The sequence below is a fragment of the Cupressus sempervirens genome, chromosome 1 (genome assembly GCF_028749045.1).
Source record: "Cupressus sempervirens isolate cs-2001-9-10 chromosome 1, ASM2874904v1, whole genome shotgun sequence".
Classification (NCBI taxonomy): Eukaryota; Viridiplantae; Streptophyta; class Pinopsida; order Cupressales; family Cupressaceae; genus Cupressus; species Cupressus sempervirens.
In genome coordinates, this window is record NC_143118.1 from 27,134,608 (window position 1) to 27,144,318 (window position 9,711).

Below are 9,711 nucleotides of genomic sequence, written 5' to 3' on the forward strand. Positions count from 1 at the left end.
TCCACTTCTTCTACCAAATGTTATTTCATGTTTCTATGCACGTCTCTTATAATTCGTCATAATGTGTCAATTTATGACACATTTTCTAATTTAAATCTCTTAATCATTACAATTTAACTATGACAATTTTCCAAATGCACACTTTTCCTTCCAATTTTGCATTTTGGCTCTCAAATCCTATAAATCAATGAGCCTCTTTGCACTTGTTTTTCTAACCATGATCTAAGTATTCTTGCTATCATATCATCTTGCCATGATTTTTTAGGTACATCTTGTCAAGATTAAGAGCTAAATCAAATTCAAATCTATGGAGAAGAAAGGAGAGCATAGGAGCTAAATTTGAAGGGGATTTTCTATTATTTAATCTCTTATACTTCAAATTGTTTTTATGTTTAGATTAGATAGTTTTCATATTCCTTTATGAGATTATTGGTTCTCTAGTTTCTACAAATATATCATTTTTTGAGTCCTATAGGATAATAATATAATTATTGCTCCTCATGATCAACCACTTCCTATGCATTTCAATGATATTCATTCTATAAATGAGGCCTTGATGAATTATGTTTTTCTTTCTCCTTAGACTATGTTAGAAGTGGAGTATTATATCCTTTATGTTTTTTCTTGTTCCTTTTCAAATACATCTCAAATTAAAATAAGACTTTTTGAACAAGCTAACCATAATGAATTTATTTTTTAAAATCCAACCATAAAATATAAGGATCCTAATAACATTGATCCTATTCCATTTCCATTTCAAATGTGTGGCCTATAAACTCTTCAAGATACTTGGAGAACCTAATTTCTTACTCTAAAATTCTATAGCAAAACCAAGATCCTTCAAAACAAAACAAGTTTATTTGATGAGTGTATGGATATTATTGGTTCTCTTCACATTTCAATCTAATTTTACCAAAAATATTTTATTCCCTTTATAAACAACAAAATTATTCCATTTGGATGGTTCATCAAATTCATTGTTATAAGGATAGTGAATATAATTATTTTCAATATAGAAGAATTCATTTTTTATGGTATGTTTCAAAGGGATTGTAATGATGATTGGTGTCTTTTTCACAATCATTCTACCTAACAAATATACATTCCTATTATGTTTCTTCTCACTATCAGACATTGATAACCTATCCTCTGTGGGCTCATTGTCCTACTTTGTGAGCAACATAATAGTCATTTACCTTGTCTCCTCACTTTTGGGGAAAGGGCCATATTTTATTCTCCTATATATCATGGGATCCATTTTCTCCCTCTATTGATTTATTTTCTTTTTATATGATGACATGCCTTTTTGTGTGTATTTATTGTGTTATAAGTATTAACATCCCAAGTGTCATCGTATGTTTTCTTGAAGCCAAATGTTGTTGGAATTTACAAATGGGAAGATTTACTTCTTGGGGGTGGGGGGGCGAATTAGAAGTAACTAACTTTAACCTTTAAAACTTTTAACTGAGATCATTCACATGCATCCAACATATCTACTTAACATAAAAAATAAAGACATGCATGAAAATAGATAACACAAGATTTTGGTCACCCAAAAACCCTCCAAAATGAGAAGATAAAATTTGGGTGGGGATGACACCCACAAATATCACTACAACAATATGTAACTATTTAATGTTACAAAGTTTGACCACTTCCAATGGTCTGCCCTATGAAAGGCCTGCCCTGTTAAAGGCTTTTCACCTTATTAAAAGTGACCTAGTTAATTTATTTACAAACACTCATTTGGAACGTTACCCTATTAAAGGATTTAGCATCTTGTTGAAAGGCTTACAACATGGTTGTTAGACCAACCTATCTCCATAGGGTTTTCATTCCTAATACAATGGCTAGAAAGTATTAGAATCTGATGACCTGATGATTTATAATCTTCAATTGTTGATTCTAGATCCTTGTTCTACTTAGTCTAATATGATCCTTCCTGATTTGATATGTCTTTGCTCAAAGTGTTTATACTCTATTCTAACCAACTAAATTCTGGAATGCAACTCTTTCTCTAAGTCTTTACACCCTTCTAAACTTCGCTAGCATTCTCTGTAAACTCTCATTCATACATTCCATATATCTCTCTTGCACTCACACAAATTATGGAGTTTCATCCTCCTTTTAAAGATTTCAAAGACTTAGGGTTAGGTATGAATCTACGATCAATATTCATTCTTCTTTTGCCACTCAATTCTTCCACTTTTCCTATTGGTTGCATGATTTCTCCATTTTTCTTATTGGTTGCATGTTGATTACATAAGGAATGCAAAAGATTCAATCTTATCTTCAAGATCCTACGAGATTCATCCTAAGTTAGCTTTAAAATGGTTTACATCTGAGTTTGTGAAGGCACAAACTCATATGTTGATTATGTGTTACTTAGCACTTACTGATTTTTGATGCTTGACACATATAGGAATTTTTTCTCACTCAACATCTATAGTAACTATATCTCACTTGATATCTATACTTTGCTTAGCACCTATAGTGACTCGGTATCACTCATCATTTGACACTTGATACTTTCTCAACACCTGAAGTTTACTCAAAACTTGTTGAATTTCTAGCTTAGCACATACTATAGCTTGACATCTATATTATACTCAGCATCAACTTGAGAATTGGTTAAGTGTGTTGACACTCAATTGTCAAAACCAATCTGAGACCAAAAATCTCCCCCTTTGACATGAGTGGCAAAAAAACTTAACTAAACATTATGAATTTAATCTCTATGAGTATAATATATATCATGTTTGGCATATGTAGAACACTTTAAAAAACTTGATCAAATTTTTGTAGAAGATTGTATACCTTAAAAACTTGTAACTCCCCCTGAGCTGATGTGTCATTTTTGTATCCAAAATTCCTTATATTGGATTTGTCTAATGTTGTTTCCATTATCTACCTTATCATTCCTTTGCCTCTATTTTTGTTTGCTCTGTTTCTGGTCCGTATCTTCTCTATTTGTACTCTCCCTTTGTTTTTGCTCCCCATTTTGCACATCTCCTTGCAATTTTTGTAGCTATACCTCCTTATTTCTCAAAACTCAAAAATCTCCCTTTTTGGGTAATCTTTCTGTTTTGGGTATCTCATTTATTATCTCCCCCAATTATATCCCCCCCATCTTTATTTTCTCCTATCTTTATTATGTTTTCCCCTTTATCTACATAATGCATTATCTCCCCCTTTTTGACACTTATTTCAAAGGGTCCTAAGAATGAATAGAATATTTAGCCAAAAATGTTTTTATTACCTCCATTATCATCTTTAGAGAAGCATCCCAATTGTCTAAGGAAATTTCCAATGCTTTGAGCTGGATGGTTGTCTTTGTTGCAAGGTGGACTAGGCCTTTGAATGTAGAAAGATTTGGATCTTTCTTCAAAACATTTTCTACATAGGCCATCTCTTTATGCAATACTTCTAGATGTGGGGTTATTGCAGACTGAATCTATAATAATTTGGCCTTAATATTAGCCTCTTCTATTGTTAATATAGCCAACTCCTTCTGAGTGTGAAGCATTGTGGAAAAATGCTTCTCACTTTGAGCTAGATCCTTGGGTAGCTATGTGCTTGATATCTTAAGGTTCCTCTCCAAGCTCAATATTCTCTAGCTAGTCTCTTGTGTGAAATATGAAGAGTCACATAGTTTGGAGTACAATGAGAATATGTTCTCAAGTACTGCTTTCACTTTCTCAACTTTCTTAGCCACTTCAACTGGTGATATTTCTATCTCACTAGATATCTTCTCATTGACCTTCATTTGAAACTTCTTCTAAGACCATTCCAATAATTTAACATTGGTATCAAGGTCTTCATTTTGTACATAGTCCACTATGTTGGATAGTTGCTCCATAATGGGCTTTGTTTCATCAAGTACTAGCAAGCTAAATGCATCAAGAAAGATGTCTTTAATTTCTATTAATCCTTGCCTCTATCTATACTCATTTTTTAGTATCTCCTGCTTCTTTTTCCTTTCTAGTGCCTCTTGCACTTCATTGATATGTGTTAGGTTCATTGTCTTGTAGTCATAGCTTGGTATGACTATCTTTTCATCAAGTGCAGGGTCTCCATAGTGAAGTGCCCTTGCTACCTTGGTGGAGCTCAAGCCTAGTGCTGATATTTATAGTGGTACTGCATCAGTGCTCAGCTTCTTAGTAGGAGTTCTTGAGGTAGGAAAATTTACTAGAGTTTGTATTGCTTCTTTCTCTCTCTCCTTAGGGGTTTTCTCCTCTTCCTTGTCTTCTTCACTTCTACCTTGATCAATTAAAAAGATTTGAGGAGGTGCACCTTGGCTTTGTGTTGTAGGATTACTACTATCTTTCTATCCTATTTTCTCCTTAGCTTGCTCCTCGGCAGTTACTATGACTATATTGTCAACCTTAGCAAATGTGTCTTGTGCTACTTGCTCTTTTGATGTATTACTTATAGCTATAGGAGTTTGTGAAGGTGGTTCTTGTGTGCTCACCTTTTCTTTGGTAATTTCAGCTATAGCCTTTTGTAACTCTTCTACACTCACCAAAACTAGATTTGTGCACAACTATGATTGCAAAGTTGTTTGGTGAAGGATCTTTTTGAGATACTCTACAGTTAGTGGATTAATGTTCTGACTTGAGGTGTCAGGAATATCTTTCACAATTACAGTTTTTGCAGATATAGGTGGTGCATGTGGAGGACTTGGTGGTGGCAATTGTATGTCTTGGACACTCTGTTCTTGGTGCTACTTCTCAACTATTGCCTCATCACCTTTTTGTGTTTTCTCCTCCACTATAACCTCTTCCTTCCCTTTCTCTCCTTCTTCCTCCTTTTCATTTTCCTCTTCCTCTTCACCATTATTCCTTCCCTCAAAGGGATCTTCTTGGCCTTCCTTGATTATTGTTAACCCATAAATCCATTTCCACATTTGTGTGGATTTCTTTACAACAACCTTAATTTTATTTTGTAGAATGTTGAAGGCTCTGTATTTGGGTGCAAATTTTCTCCCATGTTTCTTGCTAGCCTTACTTATTTGACCTTTTTTAAGGTTAGGTATCACACAAGCCAATGTTGACTCCCTTGTTTCCTTCTCCATGTTTAGGCAATAATTCCATTTATTTTCAACAATGGAGCTTAGTTGTTTAGGAATGGAATTATCAAGTTCAAGTGGAGTAGTCTTGAACTTGGCCATCATAGTGTAGATAGACTCTTCCACTATGTTCTACTCTTCTCTACTTAACTCATTAAAATCAATATCTTTTAATCCCAAAAGATCTACATTATCCCTAATATTATAACAATTGTTCATTGTTAGATTTTGTCTTGTCTTCATCTGACTCTAGGTGTGTAACATACTTTCTTCTTTTCTTTGTTGCTGCCTCTCCTTACTCTATAGCTTTCTTCTTCTCTTGTTCTTTAGCTACCTTTGTTGTTGCCATGATATCTACCTTGATGGTAGGCTCAACTTAACTACTTTTCTCTTTCCTTTGGGTTGTGCAGCAAACTATTTCTGTGCCTTCCTCTTCTTGGGTTCAGCCTTGGGTGCTTCCTTCTCAGCACCTTCTTCTTCCTCTACATCCTCACCCATGCCTTGGGTCAGTGCTAAAAACTCCTGTTCTTGTTCTTCTTAATCAGCTTCTTCTTCTTCTACCTCAACTACCCCTTCTCCAAATTTAGCTTTTAGCTTCTTCACAAGTTTGTCCTTTTTCTTTAATGTGGAAGTTGTCTTTAGCTCCACGTCCACCTTTGATCTTACCACATCATAAGTCCCAAAATGTGGTGCACCGTTGTCCACTTCTTTTGCTAACAATGTAGTTATAGTTGCAGATGCCTCATCTATGTTAATCTCATATCGAAGAGGTCTTAGCTATCTAACCCTTGGTATGGCTACTTGAATATAGGTATAATCAATATTTACAAGAAAACATACATCATTTACATGTTGTTCTACTAGTGAAACAGGTATCCTCAATCTCTATTTCATGGATTTCTTGAAATCCTCAAAATAACTTGTCATAAGAGTTTCAAAATTAGCTCTCATTTGTTCAATACATTCATTCACTTGAGCTACTATGGACCTATTGATTTTCTAGCTAACTTTACTAAAAGATGGAAATTAATTTTGTATATAGAAGAATATACAAATCAAAATTGCACCAAATTTGCATTGTGCTCCCTTGGTTCTCCTTATTGCTCCTAGATTTTCATTGATTTGTTGCAATTGCAATTCTACAAGATCATAAGTATGATCCTTTTTGACTAGTTTGTACCCAACATCCACTACAATGCAAGGTACACTATTAAGTCTATTGGATTGATAAAACTTGTGAGAAATAACCCTAACAACAAAGTCAACAAGAGGATCTTGGATGGTATCTACAGTCAGTCCTCTCTTGTTCCATTTGGCTCCTATGTTCTTCTCAATTTCTTCCTTAGAGTCACTTTTGAGGGTCTTTGGCCGATCTAGGGTTGGATACCCTATTACCCTGTGAATGATCCTCTTTCATATCTTGATTGGCCCATCTTCCAGCCATAAACTTCCATCATGAATCCTACTCAACACTATCCTAGTCCATTCAATTTTAAAGACAGTGGGGAATTCTAGGGCATGAGTCAAACCCTTCCTTTCAACGATTTGGTACTCTTCCTTCAAAACTCCATTTTTGCATAACCTATCATATGCTTCTCTCATTTTCATGTCTCCAATGGCTCCTATCTTGCAGTTGTAACATCTCCTAACATCTTAGACCATAACTACCTTAGGAGGATAGGGCTATGACTGGGTCATTTTTGTATGCCACTTTAGGGATTGGCCAAAAATTAGGTTGTTTAACTTTTTTTGACACAAGTTGGACCTCAAACAACTCTTTCTCTTGAGTTTTCCTTGAACTAGAGACCCTTTGTGTGATCTAGGGTTTAAACATGAAGAAAATGTGAAATTGCATAGCTCGGCATTAGTATAAATACCTTGGAATCGATGAAACTAAGTTGAATCACTATTGAAATCAGCTCAAATGTTGGATTCTCTACTTTGAAATCATTCTACACTCTTCTTTGTCTTTGCTCTTTATTTATGATGAAGAAAAATGGTTAAAAATATGATCACATACCCTTGTTTTGCAACATTTAATGCTTAGTGCATTTATAACTATCCACTCAGATTCTTAAGCATTTCTACATTACTCAGCTTCCATTGTCTTTTAAACACTTGGCATCCACTAAAGTATCCCTCACTTAGCTTCAACTAAAATTTCTCTTCACTTGACTTCTACTACTAACTTGGTTGCAACTAATCATTTGGCTTCAATTGATTTAGGAAATCAACTTGGCATGTATTGGAATTTCACTCGGCATCTGAAGGCAACTTGACAATACTTATGAAATCTTAAAATTTTAACTTTGCATCTCTATTCATGATGATCTATCCTTTTCAACACTTGCTTGTCTTGGAACTGATGTATGATAAAACTTTCTATTTTAGTCCCACATACTTTATTTTACTTAGTTGGATGAAGTGTGACCACTTGAACTTTTAGGTGAAGTGATCCCTTCATTTGATGTGCTACTTCCATCTTTCTTCTTTCATGTCTTATTCATTTCTCCTCTAACGTTTTCAACACCTACCTTTTCTTTTGCTTTTTTGAACTCTGAATTGGGTGCCTTTGACCTTGTTGGGTAGTTCCTATTGATGTGACTAGTTTTTAGACAACTAAAACATGTGTTTTGGCTGAGCCATCTACTATAGTTTTTATTGAAATGTGTTCTTATGCAGTTTTCAAGGATGTGTCCATATTCCTGATGGTAGTGATAGTTATACCTGGTGTTGTAGTCCCAATTATAGTGATGTCCATGATTATTTCCCCATGATGGTTGATTAGGTGTCCACATGGGCTTTTATCTGCACTCAAAATCTTTATGTCCATACTTCTTACAATTGTAGTAGTGACCTTCAATTCTTGGTGTTTTGATAGTCCTAGTCCTATAGTCATGTGCTTGATGTCTTTGCTTGTTGCACTTGTGACAGTGACCCATATTCTTATGTTTTTCATGCTAATGGACATTCTTGCTCCTGCACACATTAGACTATGTCCTTTTTTACCACAAAAATGACAAGTAGGTTTAGTTTTCTTACCTTTGTCACTTCTTTCTTCTATAGTCTTGGATGACTCTCCTTTTTTAGTGTTGGTGTATCCTAGTCCTGAAGTGTCATTACTGGCTCTTGGTGATTTCAATAGTTGTTCAAAGTATTTGATGGCCTTGTTTGGTTTGTTGAAGCTCTCTACAATTTTCTTCTCTCTTTTCAAGTCATTTTGTAGTTGTTCATTTTGTATCTTCAGTGTGGAGATCTCAATATCCTTGACATTCAGTTCATCATGTGCATTCATCATCTGGCTTAGAGTTTCTAGCTACATGTTTGAAATTCTTGCAAGCTCAATTGACTTTTCTTCCAATTTTTTGGCAAGGCTTCTCTTGTCTTCTACTATCATAGCCTTATCTTCAATGGTTATTTTCTTCTATTCAGTTACTTCACAAAGCATCATGGCTTGTGATTCTTGTTCAATCTTGAGAGTTTTGATCTCTTCTACTTGAGCTCTATTTTTCTCCATTAGGTTTTCTATTAATACATCGAACTCCTTGGAATCTCCATTTGCAAAAAAATTTGAGTTGTCAATCTCCTTGTATTGTGTATCATTCTCAACTATGGCAATTTCTCTTCTTCTCTTTAAAGATTTTCTTAGTTCTTCCCTGGCTTCTTTGAAAGTATGTAAAGAAAGTTGTATATCAATCATCTAGTTTTGTATGACCTTCCCAAGTTTTTAGACTTCCATTTCCAAATCTTTTCTCCAAGTTGTAAGGCTCCTCCTTGTGAGAACTAGGCTCTAATACCAATTGTTGGAATTCACAAATGGGAAGATTTACTTCTGAGAGGGGGGTGAATTATAAGTAACTAACTTTAACCTTTTAAAAAATTTAACTGAGATCATTCACATGCATCTAACATATCTACTTAACATAAAAAATAAAGACATGCATGAAAATAGATAACACAAGATTTTGGTCATCCAGAAACCCTCCAAAATGAGAAGGTAAAACTAGGGTGGGGATGACACCCACAAATCATCACTACAACAATATGTAACTATTTAATGTTACAAAGTTTGACCACTTCCAATGGTCTACCCTATGAAAGGCCTGCCCTGTTAAAGGCTTTTCACCCTATTAAAAGTGACCTGGTTAAAGGATTTACAAATAGTCACTTGAAATGTTACCCTATTAAAGGATTTAGCACCTTGTTGAAAGGCTTATAACATGGCTATTAGACCAACCTATCTCCATGGGATTTTCATTCTTAATACAATGGCTAGTAAGTATTAGAATATGATGGCCTGATGACTGACAATCTTCAATTGTTGATTCCAAATCCTTGTTCAGCTTAGTCTGATATGATCCTTCCTAATCTAATATGTCTCTACTTGAAGTCTTGATACTCTATTCTAACCAACTAAATTCTATAATGTAGCTCTTTCTCTAAGTCTTGTTAGAAGTTGTAATCTTTCCTTGGTGTGTTTATAAACCAAGGTTAGAACTCCTTTCTTTATTGTTGTAATATATTAGGATATAAGCCAAGGTATCCTAATATTATTTTCTTTTTTGTCCTTTTTCCACTACATCTTATTTTGTCATCTAGTGGAATATGTGAGGACAAATATTTATTGTAATTTCTAATTTTAG